This window comes from Candoia aspera, chromosome 3 (genome assembly GCF_035149785.1).
Source record: "Candoia aspera isolate rCanAsp1 chromosome 3, rCanAsp1.hap2, whole genome shotgun sequence".
NCBI classification, from domain to species: domain Eukaryota; kingdom Metazoa; phylum Chordata; class Lepidosauria; order Squamata; family Boidae; genus Candoia; species Candoia aspera.
Genome location: NC_086155.1, coordinates 117,324,247 through 117,346,229, shown reverse-complemented (window position 1 = coordinate 117,346,229; position 21,983 = coordinate 117,324,247).

The following is a 21,983-nucleotide window of genomic DNA, read 5'->3' as shown; positions in this document are numbered from 1 at the left end:
AGGGGTTCTGTTGAACTTGTTGGTCACCATGGCTACACACACTTTCACCATGTCCGCTGTTTGGGATTTCTCCTTCATTAGGTAGGTCACACAGTATCTGGAAAAAGCATCCATAAAGCACAAAACATATTTATTTCCACCCGCTGATGTTTGAAGAGGTCCACACAAATCAGTGTGGATAAATTTGAGTGGCTAGGTTGCCCGCCTTTCCCTTTGTTTGGGTATGGCTGGTCTTGTTGCCTTTCCTTTGATGCATATCACACATTTTGATTGGCATTTATCATGGTTGCTTATTTCAAAGTCTCTTACCATGCCTTCAGTTTTCACTCTAAAAATTGCATTAAAATCACAGTCCGCAAAACATCTGTGCTAGGTGGTGGCACTATTGTCCTCCTTTTGCTGCTGACAGGTGAGGCGGACATCTGGTGGCAGTTCTTCGCAATGCACCTGATAGATGCCATCCTTTTGAAAGCCTGTAATATAAATCTTTTCTCCACTGGTGACTTTACATTGTCCATTAGCATTAAAAATTACATCAAAACCTTTGTTATTCAGTGTTGAGACACTTAGTAAATTGACTTCTAAGTCTGGCACATAGAAAACATCTTCTGCTACAAGATCTTTGTATTCACTTCTATTGAAGCATTGCAATGGCACACTTCCTTTTCCTTGTATCAAAGTTGAATTGCCATCTCCTAATGTTATGCTTCCTTCTGTGGTTTCATTAACTCATAAAAGTCACCTTTATTCCCACATAGATGTCTGCTGGCCCCTGAATTGATTACCCATCGTCTAGGACATTTATTGGTATCAGCTTTATAAACAGTGTGTAAAGGCTTTTCACCTCTAAAAGACTTTTCCTTGGATCTATCCTTGGAAAAAACTTTGTTTCTGCAGAACCTTGCAATATGTTCTTGCTTTTCACATGAATCACAAACAATGGCTCTCTTTTCTTTCCTTTTGTTTTTCTGATGTGTCACTGATTGCTCTGGCTCAGGTTTACCCTTCATTGCTAGGTAACCAATGTCTCTGCCAGCCTCTCTATTGTTATGCAAATTTTCTCTTTGAGTTTCTGATCTAATCATTCAAAAATTTGAGAAAAGGTTTTCCCTTCTATATTCACACCAGCAACGAATGGAAAAAAAATATTTGGTAAAGTACTCAGCACAAAAGACATGTTAAGTTTTTCGTTCATGAGATTCTGGACTGTGCTCAGCTGATCAAAGATTGCCTGCAGCCTGATCAGGTGGTCATTTACATTTCCACTGTCTTCCAAATTGCATGCATGCAGTTCTTGTAACAAAGAGATCACTTTCTGATCATCAGCTTCTGAGTATAGGGTGCATAAATTCTCAATCATTTCCTCAGCAGTAGCAATATTTTTAATCTCTACTAATCTGTGATCTGGGAGGGATCTGGCAATAAGAATTTTAGCTCTCTTATCCTTTTTCTTCCATTGGTTTTTGGCTTCCTCCCCATCCTCTGGTTTAAGTTCAGGTAAATCCAGAGCATCTAAGCAGTCTTCAAAATCTAGCTGCATCCTTAATCTGAATAGCCATGCTGAGTAATTCTCCTCAGTCAATCTTGGTATGGGGGAAACTCCCTCCTCTCTCCATTGTTCAGAGAGAAGGGGGGGAAAAAATTCTGAACTTTGTTTTTTAAATGTGCAAGCAGCTTTCTTTTTGGCTGTGAGGCCAAAGCCTTTTTAAAAATCAGTTCTTGGTCAGTATACTGAACTCTGCTGGGCTGCACTGGTCTGTACTAGGCCCATAATCCTTGATGGAGTTTTTAAAGGTTAATAAAAGAACTCCAAGTAGCTAACAGCAATCTTGCAGAGTAGAAGCATGAACCAAAAAAAAGGAACTTGCACATTAAGCTTCAGAAACAAATTCAGTCTTCAAACTGTAGTTAGATGAAGAAAAATAGAGATAGCTTACTTTTATTCAGTAGATCTGGATATAGGTAGGTTCATAGTAGAAAGCACTTAATCATCACTGGTTCTTTGTAGCAGAGGATGATTGGGGGAGGGCTGCATTCCTGCAGCAGCTCCTGCTTGCATGTCTGCCCATGAGGTAATGGAGATTGTTAATCCCCAAGCCCAAGAAGAAAGAGGAGAAGGAAGTCAGGTGACCCATGTGACATTCCACAAGCACAATAGAGATGTGATTTGCTAGAGCAACCCCCTTGTGCTTATGAGACAATGCTGAGTTGATCCCTGATAATTTCAACAGTTGCAACAGTAAGAAGTATAAAAACAGTCTCCTACATTCAGTCTTCTGAACCTAGAATTTTATAAGTGGAATATATTAGTAAATTCAATTAACAGAATTTACAGCCTGGAATTTAGAGGTGGGACTGAATCATTGACAGCTTTTAGGTTAAGGTTTTTTAAATTTACTAGCATAATAGATGGTATATCATATAGTTTCTCTGAGATTTAGATGGCTTCTTTGGGCATCTTAAACTGGAAGTCATAGGATTTAGGAGAATTTGCTTTATTGACCTCTTTTCTGATGACTGGAAGTCAATATCCTTCCCCTCCTCCCCTCCCAGGCTGCAATCCTGCAGTGATGTATTTGGGTGGAAGTCACATAATACACACACATTGCCGTTCTCCTCCATGCAGTTGGTTCTTATATGACCAAGCATGCTAAATACAGGTTATCACTACTAGAACAGTGCTATTTCTGAATAGTGCCAAAATATCACTGTTCCCACATAGTGCCAGAACAGCATTGCACTGAAACAGCACCAAATGAGTCCTAATTCGGAATTGTATTAATTGTATACCCCCTCAAAACACTTGCACAAAGCCAAAATTAGTTCTGATAGATGGCTAAATGTATCATTTTAGTCATCTGTCAAAACTCACCTCCACCCCAGCCCCTTCGCATCTGAAAGAGAGCAACCAGTAGAATTTTTTTTCCTGCCAATTAGTAAAAGTTTAATGGAAGGACAAAATAAATCAGGGACTCCACTGATCACTTTCTTTACCTTGACCCCCATTAAAACTCCAAGGATGGCATTACCCCATGATCTCATTTTCGAGGCAGGAATAGGGTTTGACAATGAAGGCAGTGCATATTTTTCTGCCGTCTTCAAGACTGGAAGAAAGGAGTTTAATGCAATCATGAGGAAGAGCTCTTAGTGAGTCAGGAAACAGATCACTGATCCACCCTCTGCAAAAGGATCCAATGAACAGGACATTAGGTAACATCAATTACACACACACATACACACAGTGTTGGCTTCCAAGAGACTTCTGAATACAAAGTCCTGGTTTTAAGCTACTGTATGAAGCTCTTTATGGCTTGATTCCTGGGTACCTCCAGGACTATCTTATTCAAGGAAAAGCAATCCATCTGGTCCTCCTGAGTGGGGATGTTGAGAGTCCACTCCATACATGTGATTTGGGTGTGGGGAACAGAAAACAGTCTTGTCTGTCATGGCTCTGAGTCTGTGGCAACCTGGCCCTGAGATCTGGACAGTACCCTCCCTGATAGTGTTCAGAGAAGTGGTAAAAACAGCCCTTTTATAGAGCTTCCAGTTTTTAATTATCGGTACTATTGTGGTGTATCAGACATGAAGGTGGGCAGATTATTTAATATGTTTTAATGTTTTGTCTGGTTTTGTACCGTTTCTTGGTTATACTGTAAACTGCCAGGAGTCTTTGAGAGGTCTTATGGCTGTCTGTAAAACCATAAAACCATACATATATACACACCTAACACTTTCTGCCAAAATGTGGCCCTCAGAAAATCTCTATGATCAGAATAAAATATGTTACCTAATGGAATCTGACCATATTTCTTTAACTTCCTGATTAATTCTGCAACCAAGATGATTTCAAATAATGACATTTATGTCAAAGCAAGTAGCAAGGTAGATACTGAAGACTTAGAAAAGAGTATATAATAGAAAGGGTGGCAAGGAAGAGAAAGTAAGCTGCCTTGTCTCCCCTCAGCTGCTATAAGCTAGACCCAAAGCCCTGCTTTCCACAGCCTTTGAGGATTGAATGGACCTTGGGCCTTCCTCCCAGGTATCCTTTATAACTGTTCACATCTATACTGAGCATCAGCATGACAACCATACCTTCTGTTCTGATAGAAACTAGACTAGTGGCCTTAGCCTGGTATTCAATAGAGGAGAGTCAAGCGGAGCAGGTGTACTTGCCATCTTCGTTATTCCAGAATGTTTCTGGGCTCCATGTGAAATAATTAAGATAACTTGTTGCAACCATTTTTGCTCTGTGCTTTTCGGCTGCTATCAATTTCCTTGTATCAGGTGCTAACACTAAATCCACAAGCAGGTAAAAAGATATTTTCAAGCTTTTTCAAAGGTTTTGTTTGTTTTTCTGCATCTACCTGACCTTGGCTGATCTTCAAAAGCCGAGCAAGGCTGGAATTTGAACTGGAGACCACCAGAAAATTTTGGAGCTGTCGACTAGACTTGGAAGTAGAAAAAGTCTTCTGGAAGAAAACAATGGGAAACTACTTGGATATTTTTCCAATTAAAACTACATGAACAGGAGTGAAGGAATCTATATTTTTTAAGTATCAAGGCTATACTTGCTGCAGAAACAGTACCATCTAAATATCATACGGATCCTTATTTGATCCATGTGCTTTGATCCTTGTCCCATTAAGAAAAAAATGACATTCTTTTGCTCCAGATCCCTCAAACTGTGTTCCAAGATCATGAGTCCTTGAAGGTTTACCAGGGAGACATGGGAGATTCAATTCTGTCACCTAAGCCTTGAACTGGGAGTATGGATTTTATCACACTACTTCTGTTAATTAGTTTATCAATGCCAGAATCATTGTGTGACCACCAACACTGCCTTGTTAATTGTCATTGTAGCTATTTGCCTCCACATATTATCACTGTCTGCACACTTTTTGCATTTTGTTTTCCTCTGACTTCCCAATCTACCCCCTACCATCCTGGCTGTTGAATGAAGATTACACTTTAAAGTCTGTAGTGGATCCTAGTCCACAAAAATATATAGCAGCAAAGTGAGATTCAACTTGTGTCCAATGTGTAAACCATAACCAGCATTCTTTATAACCCATATGGTTTCTCTGTTTGACACTGAGAAGATATTAGGAAACCAAGATCATGCATAAAATACTCTTAGAAGTTGGAAGATTGAGAGCCACTACCATAAGCAGCCCTAGCTTCACATGTCCCTCTAGAGCAGTGGTTCTCCAACATTTTGGTCTCAGCACCCCTTTACATTCTTAAAAATAATAGATGACCTCAAAGAGGTTGGATTTATCTGGGTTATATCTATTGACACTTACCGTATTAGAAATTAAAGCTGAGACGTTTTAAAATATGTATTGATTTCACTCTGTGGACCCTCTGAAAGGGTCTGGGGACCCCCAGGTCTCCCCAGACCACACTTTGAGAACCGCTGCTCTAGAGAGAACACATATCATTGCCAAGGGTAGTTTTCTCCTCCCAGATACTATTTGCTCACCTGAATCACACTCAGCCTCCATCAATCCTATAGCTCTGGTAGCAGGAGGAAAGAAGACAGCTGTGCTTAAAGCAAAGCCCGGAAACTCCCTCCCTTCTCTCTGCAGGATCACATCCGCATTACAAGGCAAACTTTATTTCCCCAGCAAGGAAGACTCTGTTTGCTAAGGACACCAGGGAGCTGATGAGCTGCTAATCTGTGGGAGAAAGAGAGAGGGGATCTTTTCTACCTTAGCTGCAAAATAAAAAGTAAGAACAGGAGCCCCGGGATTGAACTCCAGAGGGCTTGGCTGGGTAAATACAAGCAGGATGGCACAAGAGTATGATGTGGCACGTTACTCTAAACATTAGGCCTTGGTAGCTACCTAAAATTTGGCTTAGAGAGATAAAGCTTTTGGACAGAAGACAGCACTGTCTTTTTATATTTCTCAGGGAGGCTATTCCTTGATATAGTAATGCTAATGCTGCTATGTTTGTCTTATCATCTTCAGTGAACAGTGTGCATTAGAGAGGTAAGAAATTCATGTCACTGCTCCTCAGGAACTTACCAACCTTGAATTGAGTGTGAGGGAGACAATAAAGGTAAGAGGAGGGACCTGCCTTGGGAAGCCATTAGAAGCAATTGGCTGGGCCTCACACATGGACAGGAACCTAGCCAGAGTCTAGTTCAGTATTTTTAACAATTGGATGCATTAATCTTTTTTCATTTAAGGCATTCAAGTCAGTAAATTAAAATATAATTCCAAGAGTTATATCAGTATTTGGGGATAGTGGTTAAGATGTTGGACTAGGACTGGGGAGGACCAGATTCAAGTCCACCTCAGCCAAGGAAATTCACTTGGGTGACTTGGGGATAGTCATTCTCTCTTAGCTCATGCTACATCACAGGGTGGTTGTTTGGGAAATCAGACGAGAGTGTGTTAAGGAAGAAATTTGAGATAGGAATCTAACTAATAAATAAGTAGCCTGTCAGACTCCAGTTTATTGGGCCATGACTTCAAAGAGCAAAAAACATTGGTGGAAAGTGGTTGATCCTGCCTAAATGAGGAGGAAAGGAGGGGGTCTAAAATGTACATTCTGCCTTAGAATCTCTGAAGAGTTTTTAAAAGTCTGTTAGGAAAAAGTATGATAAAGTGCAGTTATAGGTACTTGTCTGAAACACAGCAAACTGCTCTGTGCACATATGATCTGCTGCATCAAGAATTTCTCATATAAAATAGATGAGCTTCTTGAAAATCCTACCTCTGCTTTTCCACTGGAAAGTAAGTGACTAGACATGGAGAAATGGCCTGGACGTTGTGCTTTTCTGACCTCTTACTTTCCTTCTACAGGAAGGCAGAACCAATCTGAGCATGGATATTGAAAATAAAATCATCGTACAAACTTACGTTGAAGATCCTCCAAAGCAAATCAAATAGTCTGTTCTTTTAATCATTGTGAAAATGCCTTCCCACCTCTTCCTCTTGCTGGTTCTTGCTTCTATGCCATTTTAATGATGGGAAAATGATCATGTTTATTCCACACCTTGGAAAACAAATTGCAGTTTGAAAGGTTGGTTGTGTTTTTTTCCCTCATTAATACAGTACATCTGAGAAAACCAAGATTTTCTGGACAGCATTTTGAACCCAACCCTCTCTAAACCTAGTGTAACACAACTATGAAACCCAAATGGTAGATTAGGTTTAGATAAGGTTTAGAGTTCAAAAGGTTGCCTAGTATCAAGTTTAATGGGTGATTTATGGCCAATTATGCTCTTGTATATTCTTCCCTAAAGGTTGATGAGAGTCTAAGATGGGGAGAGCTAAATGCTTACTGCCTCTGTGGAAGAAAGCTGGGGTAAAATGGGTCTAATAATGACAGCAGTTCTGTTGATAGTATTGCTCTGTTTTCTTGGTATTGCTACACTGATGTTTAATGTAACTATCTCATTGCCATTTGCCCCAGCAGGGGATTTGGCCCTTCCTGACCTTTTCTGTATGTAATTCACTAACATCTCCCTGCCTGGGAAGCCCAAAGAAGAATGCAAATGCCCTTGCCTTCTTTTGAATGTTTGCTTTGTTTAATTGTACATACATCCCATCCAGGGTGCTTTCTTGCTTCAAGAAAGAATCTCTTTAAATGCAGAGGGTATGTGCCTGCCTGCCTGCCTGCCTGCCTGCCTGCCTGCCTGCCTGCCTATCTATCTATTTATCTATATCTATCATCTATCTATTTTTCTAGTGAAAACCCTTACAGCAAAGATAGAGGTTGTTTGCTTATGTGAATGAAAAGTCAGTGGTCAAGATCGTTTAGAAGAGCTGCTTGCTTTTCTCTCTTTCTCTCTCCCTTTCTCTCTCTCTCTTTCTCTCTTCTTGGATACAGCCCCATTGCAGTAGCATTTGAGATTCATTTGCAGGTAAACACATATGACAGGCTCCAAACCAAGAACCAACCAGGGTTGTTACAGCTGTGCTACACAGTGATATATCCAATCACATATTCTATAGAAGAATGTTTGCCATCCCTGCAGGCTGTGGACAACAAATACTTTTCTTCAGCTTTACCATACCTCATAAAATTGTTTTTGTCATCCATTCGCATGCAAAAGTTTGGGCACTCTTGGTCAAATTTATGTTTCAATGGATCTCTAAGTAGAAGCTAAGACTGTCTACATGGAACAAAAGTAGACATGACACCCTTTTGCAAATTGAGATATTTATAATTCTTGTACATTAGCTTCAGTGCAGAGATTTGTAGCTAATCATGTTCCTGGTTTCTTATATGTACATTTATTTATCTCCCAAGTTACACAGGAAGAGGGGTTAAATATCTGTTTTGACCATAAGTTCATTCCAAAATTGTTATTAAGGCAATATTTAATTAGATCCCAAAATGCTTGAGAAAAATTTGTAATAAAACTATTATCTTATGCACTGAGAAACCTTTGTGAGCACAGTAGCCATTGAACAAGTTTCTCAGTGCCCTTTTAAAAGAGTTTCATCTCAAACAGGTCAGGCTAACAATATTTTTTTCTTGGGCACTTTGTGGACTGTTTTATGTTTGTGTTTAATTGTGCCTGGCCCTCCTTATATAGTACCTATTAGGGCAGCTCAAGAGCCCTATCAACCACATACGCTGTGGAGATGGGCCCACCTGCCTCAGAAGTCATGCCAGTGATAACTAATCAACCAAAGTATTTACGCATGGGGGGAGGGATATAGGTGGAAAACCTTGGTAGGTACCCCTGTATGTTTACCGGCTTTCATGAAAGCTGGGACCTGATAGGGTATAATTCTTAATGAGGCAAGACGAATAGTGATTCTAACCATCTTGACTAATAGTAAGGTCTTGGAAATTTGAAAGCTTGCTCCCTATTTTATCTCCCAGAGTTACCATTGTAAGCTATTACCCTAATATGGGCTCTGGGATGTATTTCATAACCACACTCAACTTCTCAGTCAGGATCTGCTCTCCAAGTAGTTCCACAGGCAAAATGGGCTGAAGTACTCTCAGAGCAGTAATATACAAACAATACAGTGAAAAGAATAAAGGAAGCAAGAATTAATAAAGAAAGCAACACTGGCTAGACCTCACCGTTGTTCCAACAGAATGAACATGGAACGGACAAGCAATTTCAGAAAAGGTCATTCGTCCGGTTCTCATCTCGATTTCAGTCAGCTCCACCTGTACCAGCTCTCTCTTTTTTTACCTGACAGTAAGCCTCAGCCACATAAGGGCTTACTAGCCTCACCCTTGTTCTACCTCTGACCTGGTGTCCCCAGAGCACCGTCTCAAAGGTCCTGGATGTTCAACTGCACTCAGAGAGGAAGACTTCCTACGTTCTATGCAATGTCCTCTCAGGATTCTAAATCTGAATGTAAGCAGCCTAGTATGTTTATATTGATAAACATTTCATTGATAAAGCCCAAGTGAAACATGTTTAATGATACTTTCTGTATCTTCTTAAAGATATATAAATATGTCTTCTTAAAGTAAGCCCAGTTCCAGATAAATCTGGTTGGCTGTAACTTGAACCACTGATTCTGTGGTTCTCATAGTACTTCATTGGGCTGGCCAGTTGATTGTTTCAAAGACAAAACTATGTCTAGACTAAAATTTGTTATATATTTGCTGAATAAAAAATGGGGTGTAAAGGTTGGTATTGTCTTATAAATCTTTGAAATTCTTAACCTGGCCAATTGACATAATCAAATACAACACATTTTGAAAGTCAAAAACAGAATACTACACAATTTCTCCTAAATTGTCTTCTGGATAGGTCTCTGAAAAAATATTCTGATAAAATATTTTGACAAGAAAAGTAAAGGAAAACATGTAGGGAATGCTTCATAAAGCAACTGATGAATGCTTCATAAAGCAACTGATGATGTAGACATGCTTCATAAAGTAACTGATGATGACATCTGCACTATGATCTTGATTTGTAAATATTTTGTATTTCCTGTCAGCATTTGAAAATCAAATATTTTGTAGTACTAATCAATATTTGGCAGTGTCTGAAAGCAGATGGGCAGGAGACCAGCTTTTGATGCTGTCTGAGAGCTCTTCTACATTAGCATTTAGTGTTCAACTGTTATCAGATATGCAGAATTCAAAATTTAACAGCTAAGATTTTTAAGAATAATATTTGCAATATGTGATAAATGATTTATTATGTAATTCAATACAGTATATATTGGTTTCATTTATTTAACTGAACAAATGTGAAATAGTGATCTCAAGTTTCTGTTCTTGTGTGTTAATGCTAAATTGCAACTTCAAACTCTGGACTTCAAAATATGAAAACTCAATTTCAAAATGGGAAAACTTGTAATATTTTAAGTCCACAGCAGACAGATAATATTCAGAAGCAGCTCAGACAGACCTCCCTAATTCACAGGAGTATAAGAAGGGGGAAGTAAAGCCATTAGCGGACAGCTAGGACCACTGAATGGAGCAGAGCTTAACACAGCAAAAGATGCACACAGAAAAAAGAATATTATTTTAAATAGCATTAATGAGCCCGTTAGAGAAATATAGGTTATTGATCTTACACACTTAGCCCACCCAAGCATAATTACACACTTAGATGAAGTAGTTTCAAAAGTAAGTAAACAGAAGCCTTACTCATTTATTTGGTCCAGTTACATCCACTGAGGAGAAAAATGATTTTTTTTCTTTCCTTTTCCTAAACTGAATTGACTCTCAGTCCTCACTGCTGCTGAAGGCTGCATGGAGAAAGGGGAAACCTCCTGAATTCTAGGCCCACTGCATGGCCCAAGAGAGAAAGAGCAGCATGCTGCATGCTGCTTCTCTGATGAAGGAGAGAGAAAGTGAGGAATGTGGGAGGAGCAACAAACACCTTCCTCCAGAAGCACATAGAGAATTTGCATCCTAGAGCAAACTCATCCACATGCTAATGAGGCATGCTGATTTGCTGGGACCTCCAACAGGAAGGAGGTTCAGCACAATCAGACTTGCACTTGCAAGATTTTGTTACTATAGCTACTGCTCAATGAAAGTAGCTTTAACTTTCCTATGGATTTTATTTCCTGGTGTGGTCTACCTGGTGTGCCTGACATACATAAATCAATTAAGCTTTACCCACAACTTTAATCAGCTAAATATGACCAGAATGTTATCTTATAAGTTCATTAGATATTTCCAAATGTAATGAATACAATAAATAGATTACTCCTAAACCATTTGTGACTCAAATAAAAGTGTTTCCAGGGGTCATTAAAAACAAAACAAAACCATTCCAAAGCCAGTATATAGTTTGAAGGAGGGAATACCATAAATGGAGTGGCAAAGGGGTTCTCCTATAAAAGGCCCTGTTAATTATCAAAATTTAGCAGGACAGACTTTTTCCATAAGGGGGTGGTGGTGGCGTAGGAATATTATTTATTGCTAAATGCTAGCAAGAATATAGTTGAAACCAACCATTCATAAATTGAATACTTGGTGTCTAAAACCTGACTGTTTGAAGCAGGTGTGGCTATCAGGATCTTCTGCTTGACTTATAGATATGATATCCCAGCCTTTCTCAACCTAGTACCCTCTAAATATTTTGTACTGTAATTCCCATCACCCACAGGTAGCATAACCACAGACTGGGGACAATGGATAATGAAAGGAAGAATACTGCTGTAGCTCAAAAACATCCATGAAGATACTTCCATACCAAAAGATATGGCTCTTTAACATTCAAAATGTTCAGTGAAATAACCAGTCTTAGGATAAGCATGTTAACTTTACATTTTTAATACCAAATCCTCTGTTCCGGACTTGGCACCAGCCGTCTGTGTTTCTTGTTTGCCTAACTAAATGTGTGAGATGAGAGCATCAGACATGTAGAAGTCATGTGAGATACAGTAAACAACCAACAGATGGATGCTATTTATTTTGTTCTGGAAGCTTTTCATAATTTTTCATAAGTTCCAATAGTCGTTTTGCGTATAGGCAACTCAGAGACAATTTACACGCATACACCCTCTGTGCTTATTTCCAAAATTCTGGTGCATATGAGGCATCTGTTATTGATAGTACATGGAATTCATTACATTGGCACACTGGTTTCCAAATTGTGTTCCAGGACATCCTGCTGGGAAGAATAGAAGCTTGGCCAATGGCCCTGGGAGAGAATCAGTAATAATGGGCAGGCGAGATGGACACACTTGCCTAGATGACAGCTTGCCCATCACTCCTGATGATTCTCTGGAAGGTCCCATTAAGGAGGAATGTTGGAAGGGTATCAGAGCAGTGCTTCTGTTCAGACACAGGAAAAGGAAAGGCTACCATAGATGTGACATGGGAGGTCTCTGCTTGGTGACTTCCTCTGCTTAAATATAACTGCTGGAGCAATTTGGAACAGGAGTTGATACTGGGAGTGGGAGGTTTTTAGTCTCTCATGTGCTATTTCTAAGATTGAAATGCTTTCCAAAACTACTACTATTAGCTGTTTCTCCATGGCTAATTTAATGCTGGGTTCTATGTCTATGACTGAAATTGGAATATAAATGGAAAAATTATGAGTCCTCCCTACCATGTTTGGAGCCCTGATCCCAAGCTGCCCAGAGACAAGGAGGAAGAGATCAGATCAGAATACATGTATTCTCAGGGTTGCATCTATTTACCCAAGGATCTGTAATGATCCATATACATTGAGTGGATGCCTCCCAAATATGAGCATATAGTTGAAGGCCCTGGGACCATGGGTTAACCTCAGCTCATCCCAATGTTGCTGCCAAATTGTCATTTTCAGTATGACCAAAGGGGGAATATTGAAATAACATGGGAAATAATTGTATTACCTGAACATAAAACTTCAAGTTAAGCTCACCTCCTGGTGACTTCAAAGAGATGTCCATGCTGTTTCCTTGACAAAAGTAGGGTAGGGGGTTGCCATTGACTCCTTCTGGGATGTTTTAGATTTCCCACTCTAGCCTACAGAATTGGGATTCTCTGGTAGTTTTCCATTCAAATACTAACCAGGCTCAACCTTACTTAGCTTCCAAGGTCAGCTGGGTGCTACCACCTGCTAAGACACTGAACAGGCATAATTCATCATAATTAAGTCCCATTCCTTTCCTTTCTGTACTATTTAATCATGACTAACTCTTGCCCCCTTTGGGTCCAACCTGTCCAACCTGCAAAATAATTGCTTTATCATATTGGTTATAACTTCTAAGTATATTTTAATGAATGAAATGTTAATTCGTGAAATTAATCCACTAAACACTAAATGTTAAATCTTAATTTAAAAGAGTTGGTTGTAGGATTCTTTAAATAGTTAAACAAATGTCATATATTGTAATTGCAGCAACTCTCATATGATTTCATCAGCTAGAAATCTTCCATTTGGTGAAGAATTCTAGGCAGGTGACAAATTTAGCCCATTCAGCAGCACTTTGCTTAATTAGTCACCCAATTTTCATATCTGAGAACCAAAATTGTTATTTTTCAGTAATATTTTGCAACTGGGATATGATATTCCACACACAAAAAGTTTTCCTAAGCAGGAAACACAGATTAATTTTCCATAAGATAATAACACACCCAGAATGTATGGATTGTTATGTGGGTAAGTGGACATTAAGCAAAATCGGACCATGTTACTCCTGGAAATCCTGGGACTGTTGGCCTACAATGAGAAGCCATAAACATCCTGGAAGGTGGCAGTGGCAAGCTACTTACGTTCTGTTGCCAAGGAAACTAAATGGACATATCCATGCAGTCACCCTTCAGCAAAGGATCGTTACCTTGTCGTGGTGCTGGAGCTTGAGCACCTCAATGATGCCATGAGCTAAACCGTGAAGGGCCACCCAAGACGGGAAGGTCATGACAGAGAGGTCAGACTAAATGCGATCCCTGGGGAAGGTAATGGCAACCCACCTCAGTATTCTTGCCGTGAAAACTAAATGGATCAGTACAACCAGAGATATGTCGGTATACCATCGGAAGATGAGACCCCCAGGTCGGAAGATGGTCAAAATGCTACTGGGGAGGAACAGAGGATGAGCTCAACTAGCCCCAGACGTGATGACGCAGCTAGCTCAAAGCCGAAAGGACGGCTAGCGGCCGACGGTGCTGGTGGTGAACGGCGAATCCGATGTTCTAAGGATCAACACACCATCGGAACCTGGAATGTAAGATCTATGAGCCAGGGCAAATTGGATGTGGTTATTGGTGAGATGTCAAGATTAAAGATAGACATTCTGGGCATCAGTGAACTGAAATGGACTGGAATGGGCCACTTCACATCAAATGACCACCAGATCTACTACTGCGGACAAGAGGACCACAGAAGAAATGGAGTAGCCTTCATAATTAATAGTAAAGTGGCTAAAGCAGTGCTTGGATACAACCCAAAAAACGACAGAATGATCTCAATTCGAATTCAGGGCAAGCCATCTAACATCACAGTGATCCAAATATACGCCCCAACCACAAATGCTGAAGAAGCTGAAGTAGAGCAGTTCTATGAGGATCTGCAGCACCTACTGGACAACACGCCTAAAAGAGATGTTATTTTCATCACAGGAGACTGGAATGCTAAGGTGGGCAGTCAAATGACACCTCGAATTACAGGTAAGTATGGCCTGGGAGAACAAAACGAAGCAGGACACAGGCTGATAGAATTTTGCCAAGACAATTCACTCTGCATAACAAACACTCTCTTCCAACAACCTAAGAGACGGCTTTATACATGGACTTCACCAGATGGACAACACCGAAATCAGATTGATTACATCCTTTGCAGCCAAAGGTGGCGGACATCTGTACAGTCGGTAAAAACAAGGCCTGGAGCTGACTGTAGTTCAGATCACGAACTTCTTCTTGCACAATTTAGGATCAGACTCAAGAGATTAGGGAAGACCCACAGATCAGCTAGATATGAGCTCACTAATATTCCTAAGGAATATGCAGTGGAGGTGAAGAATAGATTTAAGGGACTGGACTTAGTAGATAGGGTCCCGGAAGAACTCTGGACAGAAGTTGGCAGCATTGTTCAGGAGGCGGCAACAAAATACATCCCAAAGAAAGAGAAAACCAAGAAGGCAAAATGGCTGTCTGCTGAGACACTAGAAGTAGCCCAAGAAAGAAGGAAAGCAAAAGGCAACAGTGATAGGGGCAGATATGCCCAATTAAATGCAAAATTCCAGAGGTTAGCCAGAAGAGATAAGGAATTATTTTTAAACAAGCAATGCGCGGAAGTGGAAGAAGACAATAGAATAGGAAGGACAAGAGACCTCTTCCAGAAAATTAGAAACATTGGAGGTAAATTCCAGGCAAAAATGGGTATGATCAAAAACAAAGATGGCAAGGACCTAACAGAAGAAGAAGAGATCAAGAAAAGGTGGCAAGAATATACAGAAAACCTGTATAGGAAGGATAACAATATCGGGGATAACTTTGACGGTGTGGTCGGTGAGCTAGAGCCAGACATCCTGAAGAGTGAGGTTGAGTGGGCCTTAAGAAGCATTGCTAATAACAAGGCAACAGGAGACGACGGCATCCCAGCTGAACTGTTCAAAATCTTGCAAGATGATGCTGTCAAGGTAATGCATGCTATATGCCAGCAAATTTGGAAAACACAAGAATGGCCATCAGACTGGAAAAAATCAACTTATATCCCCATACCAAAAAAGGGAAACACTAAAGAATGTTCAAACTATCGAACAGTGGCACTCATTTCACATGCCAGTAAGGTAATGCTCAAGATCCTGCAAGGTAGACTTCAGCAGTTCATGGAGCGAGAATTGCCAGATGTACAAGCTGGGTTTAGAAAAGGCAGAGGAACTAGAGACCAAATTGCCAATATCCGCTGGATAATGGAAAAAGCCAGGGAGTTTCAGAAAAACATCTATTTCTGTTTTATTGACTATTCTAAAGCCTTTGACTGTGTGGACCATAACAAATTGTGGCAAGTTCTTAGTGGTATGGGGATACCAAGTCATCTTGTATGCCTCCTGAAGAATCTGTATAACGACCAAGTAGCAACAGTAAGAACAGACCACGGAACAACAGACTGGTTTAAGATTGGGAAAGGAGTACGGCAGGGCTGTATACTCTCACCCTACCTATTCAACTTGTATGCAGAACACATCATGCGACAAGCTGGCCTTGAGGAATCCAAGGCTGGAGTTAAAATCTCTGGAAGAAACATTAACAATCTCAGATATGCAGATGATACCACCTTGATGGCTGAAAGTGAAGAGGAACTGAGGAGCCTTATGATGAAGGTGAAAGAAGAAAGTGCAAAAGCTGGTTTGCAGCTAAACCTCAAAAAAACCAAGATTATGGCAACCAGCTTGATTGATAACTGGCAAATAGAGGGAGAAAATGTAGAAGCAGTGAAAGACTTTGTATTCCTAGGTGCAAAGATTACTGCAGATGCTGACTGCAGTCAGGAAATCAGAAGACGCTTAATCCTTGGAAGAAGAGCAATGACAAATCTCGATAAAATAGTTAAGAGCAGAGACATCACACTGACAACAAAGGCCCGCATAGTTAAAGCAATGGTGTTCCCTGTAGTAACATATGGCTGCGAGAGCTGGACCATAAGGAAGGCTGAGCGAAGGAAGATCGATGCTTTTGAACTGTGGTGTTGGAGGAAAATTCTGAGAGTGCCTTGGACTGCAAGAAGATCAAACCAGTCCATCCTCCAGGAAATAAAGCCAGACTGCTCACTTGAGGGAATGATATTAAAGGCAAAACTGAAATACTTTGGCCACATAATGAGAAGACAGGACACCCTGGAGAAGATGCTGATGCTAGGGAGAGTGGAAGGCAAAAGGAAGAGGGGCCGACCAAGGGCAAGATGGATGGATGATATTCTAGAGGTGACGGACTCGTCCCTGGGGGAGCTGGGGGTGTTGACGACCGACAGGAAGCTCTGGCGTGGGCTGGTCCATGAAGTCACGAAGAGTCGGAAGCGACTAAACGAATAAACAACAACAACAATGCAGTCACCAGGAGTTAAGGGTGATTGAGGAAGTCTTTACCTTTCCCTAAGCTCCCTACACTGGCATATTTTGGAGATCCTACATCAGCAGGCAGCTAGGGAAATCTTCAGTGTTAATACTTCACTGGCAAAGACTGTAACCACTGATGATGTCGGGAGTGTGATGGGGAGAAGAAAGTCCTGTCTGGCTCCTAATTTCCTGCCAGCACTGAATTTCTCCTTGTAAAAGAGATGGGGTATTAAAATACTCCCACTGAACTTAATGACAGAGCCCAAACATACAGTTCTCTCCAATTCTCATTCTACTTAAATAGAGCAAATTATTGGGAACAAGATTATTCTGGTCTAATTTTGTATGTGCATAAATCAAGGGGAAAGTAATGGGGATCATGGCTGAAAGGTATGCTGCACAAAAAAGGGAGCAGCCTGCAAATACTCTTGACTCCAGAACAGCAGCAGGTTGTTAATATTTGTCTTGTTACAGATACCAACTTCATGACAAAACAAGAGGACCAAAATGTAAATTTATCATACGAAATTAAGTAGTTATTTTCTATGTTATTATTGCTGTTTTTGTTCTTTTAGAGTCTCTGCTTCCCCAAAGACATGGTTATAATCTAGATTATGATCCGTATGGTTTAAATTGGGGTGCTTATCAGCCAAACTCTGCTTTTGGGTAAAAGGTTTGCCCTCAATCCCCCCTGTCAGAATTGCTTACCACCCACCCCTTACAATTTTTAAGAAACAGGGTTTGATCTGAGGTAATACTTGTCTTGAATGCTTATCTCAATGAAGTCTTTATTGGCAGTACCAGAATTAATTCTTATGAAACTGGGTCATCTGTGAAAATACCATTTTGTGCAATAAAATGTTAGGAAAGTAAAGAGTACAGAAGCTGTCCATTCTGCTCCAATGTTTTTTTTAAAAAATCCTCACATTTATCATCAAATAAACAGTACCCACAAAACTATTCAAATCCATTTGGAAACACGAATGCATACAGCTCAACTCATAATAAGATCCATTTTCCTCAATAAGTTACATTCCCTAGCAAGATTATGCAAAGTTTGAATCCCAAAATAGGAAATTTTATTTATCTGGTTATTTGTTTATTTAATCAATTTTTATAACTTGGAACTTGCCTACTTGGATTGAGACTTTGAAGTTATTAGAAAAGACTAAGAAGAGCAAGACATTTTGTTACACAGATTACAGTTTCCTAAATGTGCATTAAACACAGGACTACGTTTTATTTGGCTTCCCCTTCTGTAATGTAATAAAAATGCAAAAGACATTATTTTAAATGTTTAAAAAGTGCAATGTGCCAAAGATGATTGACACAGCAGATACTATCGGTTTGTCCAAGGCCTTTGAAATGCTTGAAAAGACCTCCATGGACTTTAAATGTCTTTTGGTAACAGAACTAAACTGCCTGGCCAGACATTTAGCGTGGAAGGCTAAGAGATGCAATCTCAATTACAACCTAATCCACAAACCCGTCTCATCAATTATTCCTATATATTCTTGCCAGAGTTTCCTATCTCTTTTTTCTGGAAAGGTTCAAGACAAGCTCAGGGGTTGCGTATCAGGACACAATTTTCACTTCATCTTGCAATGCTTTGAAACAGAATTAATCGGTCCTTCTGTAATCCCCACCCCCAATGTGTTGATTGGGAACTAGCAAGGAAGTAAAGCTGTTACAGGATTAATCTGTCCCCAGGTGCCATTTACAGGAAAGCCATTATGGATTTGACACTTTGCAAGAGACCCCCAGCCCCCAGCATTGTCATACCACAAAGTAGATGTGGATCTCTGATGCCCGGAGTGTAGCTGCTGGAGAGAAAACAGAGATTAACACCTCTGGGGAACCCTGGGGACTCTGAAAGACGGCACTTCCTCAACAAGGAAAGGAGGCTTGGCTGGAAATTTCCTGGGACATTGTTTGGTTTCTTACACTTGCCAGGGATCCCTTGTCTTGACTAAGAAGAAAACACATTAAATTCACATGTATTTAAGGAGCGGCTTACGAACGAGCTCTGAATATTAATGAATTTGATCTTCATCCTGGAGAGAGGCCAGTCCTGCCTTAAAATGCTCTAGCATTTCCTTGAAATGGATAGGTGTGCTCATTGTAAGGAACTCAGTAGGCCACTTTTCTGCAAAGAACCTACAGGACAGCTTATTGATCGATTGATTTATTAAACTTATTTCTATTTCACTACAACCAAACAACTTTTGGGGTCTTGTTGGAAAATAATTAAAAAACTAGAGACAGTCAGGAAGATCCAAGCAGCTCTTCCTTTCAGGTACTGGGAAGTGGACGAGGAGTGCAGGACCTTGTAAAAGTCATTCCCCTTCTGCTAGTGGACAACTCTCTCTGCTAGCCAAGCTTTTTTCAGCCTTGTGACCTTCAGATGTGTTGGGGGCTGTAACTGCTTTATCACACACCACCATTAAAAGCCCTTGGGCACCTAAGGTCAGAGGAGGTTTTCAGTGAAAAAATCTGTTAGCTTCCTTCACAAGGGAACACCCAATGGTGGGAGTACTGCTGGCCCCTCTTGGTTTAGGGCAGAGGTCCCCAAACTCTTCAGCTCAATGACCCCTTCATGAAGTTTCAGATTGTTTGTCGACCCCCAAAACATTATATGAAAATAATTTAATAAATACTACTTTAACTAATAATGCTACAAATATTATTAGTTAAATACCAGGTTACCTGAGGGACCGCCTCTTCCCCATTGCATTAGCCCGTCCCACCCGATCGTGCAGAGAGGGCATGTTGCGGACCCTGTCTGTAACAGAACTGCATCTGGCGGGGTCCAGGAGGCGGGCCTTCTCTGCAGTACCTCCCACCCTGTGGAACATGCTGCCCCTGGAGGTGAGGTTGGCCCCATTGCTCCTGGCCTTCCAGAGGAGTCTAAAGACCTGGCTCTGGGAGGTGAGGTCCATGGTCCACACTGGGGAGGCAAGAATGAAAAATCAAGCTATGGTATTATTCACTGTGAAATGTGTGGAAGACCACAAGTTTCTTCTGCACACAGTTGTGAGTAACAATGCAGTCAACTAACTTTAGACCTGGTGATCTCAGGGGAAGGCACTTTCCCATGTAGGGAAAGTAGCCTGTTTAGGGGCCTTTCTGCTCCTGGGGCTCAGTGGGGCCCTGGGATTTTATCCTAAAATCCTGTCCTCAGCTGCCTGCTACCGTTATGCATTAAGGAGAGCTCTGAACTTTTAGAAAAGTGGGTTTTTCTAAGGTTCTGAGATTTTTCAGATGGGTCTGACAGCGGCGTCCTCGGCGCTTGCAGTTAGCAGGCACCTGGCGACCGGGCCGCGGTTGCTTGTCTTGAATGCATACCCACCCGCGGGGCCTGAACAATGGCAGAAACAAGTGACCTCCGTCTCTGGAGAAGGGCTTTTTTTCTGGCAGCTCAGGGCGCAGAACCCGCCTCTGCCCACGTATACCTCTGCTGGCTTTTGGCCGCGCCAAGCCAGCGGCGGCTCTACTGACCTGCGGCGCGCGGGGGAAGCTCCCGCTCTTGGTGTTTGGAGAAGCGCCGGCAGCTTCACCACCAGGGCACCGGGCGCTGCCGCGTTTTGAAGGGCGTGTGCAGGGACGGGCGACCCCGTTAGCCGGATTGGCTAGATTCGCACAAGACGCGAGGCTCGGATGAAAGGGATTGGCTACTTTGTGGTTCAGTCTGTTGTGTCTTAGCAAATTGTGGAATCAAGCTTTCACCTGAAGCCATAGTATGTTTTCTTGGTTTGAGCATTGTGTGTTAAGTGAACCCAACATTTGCATTTGGTTAAACCGGTTGAGAGTCTGATGGGTTGCGAAGCCATTTTGAAATCGGTCTGTCTGTCCTTCCATCCCTCTCTCCCCCCTCCTCTCCTTGTAAAAGGCGTTTTGGCTCTCCGTGCTTGCAAGAATTCTTGAATTTCCCCTTCTCAGCCTCGATCTGATCTTAATTGTCTTTGACTCCATTGGGTCTCAAGTTGTGAACCCAACACTCAAAAGTCCCATTCACTAGACGACCTTAAACTTCCACTGGCTGGAGGAGGAAAGTAATTGTTAGATCTGTTAGATCTTCCAACAGATTTCAAAATGTGACAAGCCAGCTCTGTGTTATCTTTTGTTGGTCCTTCTTATTGAGATGATGAGACTTCTTTCCCTTGAGGACATAGTTGTTTAACTCTACTAAGCCTCAAGAGGCGCTGTAAGGACAATTGAGATCTGTGCCTATCAGCCAGCTTGTATCACTGGCCATTTTCTCACTATGAGTCATAGGGCCTTTTCTCAGGACTGACTTGAAGTGCTTTCACTCATCCTTCAGCTGGCAGAAATCTGCTTTGCCCATTGCCAATTCCTTTCCTTCCTCTATGGCAGTGTTTCTCAACCTTGGCAATTTTAAGATGTGTGGACATCAGCTTCCAGAATTCCAGAATATGGGAATTTCCGTAGTTGAAGTCCACACATCTTAAAGTTGCCAAGGTTGAGAAACACTGCTCTTTTGCCAGTTACCTGACTTTCCTCCAAGATAGTAAATGCCTGACAGATTTTACATAGCAGCCTTGAGGCTGCTGGTGGACAGTGCTGGAATAAAGAAGGTCCTACTGTACCAGTGGTTCAGTTAATGATGATTTAAGGCTGTCTTACTCATGGGCTGAGTGTGAGATGAGAGCAACGTCACAGGATCATAGCAGAGAAAAAGAGATGGCCTGACTGTTTGTGCCATGGTTGGGTTCAAGGAGATGACTGAGCAGAATCCCCCATGAAATGATAGCTTTCCCAGACTTCAGAATACCGAAATACTGTCCTCTGCTGTTCTGTGCAGGGCAGCCCCCCAAATGTTAATTGGGTTGCAATTTGGCTGTGGATGCAGTTTGTCCCTGAAAAGGAAGAACATCCACCCTGGTACCAAAGACAGGAGTTGTTTTGCAGATAGGTGCAAGCATACCTCCCATTCAACTGCAGACACCAAAGAGTAGATCTGGATGACTCCCTCCTCCAGCTCTACTGGCCTGACTGCTGACTTTTGGAGCCAATGCTGAGGAAGGG